Consider the following 589-nt stretch of genomic DNA (forward strand, 5'->3'; position numbering starts at 1 on the left):
GTAGTTTTTATTATCTAGAATTTTATATAAATGGAATTGCATAATAATAACTTTTTTTTTTTTTGGTCTGACTTTTCACTCACTAGAATAAATCTGGGATCCTTTCATGTTGTACCATGCATCAATAGTTCATTATTTTTTCTTGCTGAGAAAGTATTCCATTGTTTATCCACTCATTTGTTGTGGGATATTTATTTTGTTTTCCATTTTTTTTTTCAACCGTAACTCCAGACAGGATCCAAAGAGAGATTTTAAATCTCTTCTGTGGGTTCCATGGAGGTTTCCTTTGCCCTTCTGTGTAAGCCTCTTAAATTCCTGCATCATTTTTTTCTAGTTCTTGACTATTATGGAAACCATGTTATGGACATCTGGGTATGAGTCTTTGTATGGACGTAGGCTTTCATTTCTCCTGGGTGAATACCTAGAGGTGGAAAGGCTGGTCCTGTGCATGTGTTCGCTGAACTGGTTAAGAGACTCCCAGCTGCCTTCCTTCCCTCTGCACTGGTGGCTCCATATCCTTGCCAACATGGTAAGAGCCACCTTCCCTTCCCCTACTTTTGACCCAAGTTAGCTCTAGTCCAGTTTCTGT

The 589-nt window shown here is 38.7% G+C and overlaps 1 non-coding gene across 1 annotated transcript; it reads right to left on the bottom strand.

Moving 5' to 3' along the window:
- Positions 1 to 217: 217 nt before the first annotated feature.
- On the bottom strand, positions 218 to 337 carry LOC124970849 (small nucleolar RNA SNORA26). Its single transcript, XR_007106220.1, has one exon. It is a non-coding gene; the product is annotated as a small nucleolar RNA SNORA26 (small nucleolar RNA).
- Positions 338 to 589: the final 252 nt, after the last annotated feature.

Source organism: Sciurus carolinensis, chromosome 18, assembly GCF_902686445.1.
Source record: "Sciurus carolinensis chromosome 18, mSciCar1.2, whole genome shotgun sequence".
In the NCBI taxonomy this organism is placed as follows: Eukaryota; Metazoa; Chordata; class Mammalia; order Rodentia; family Sciuridae; genus Sciurus; species Sciurus carolinensis.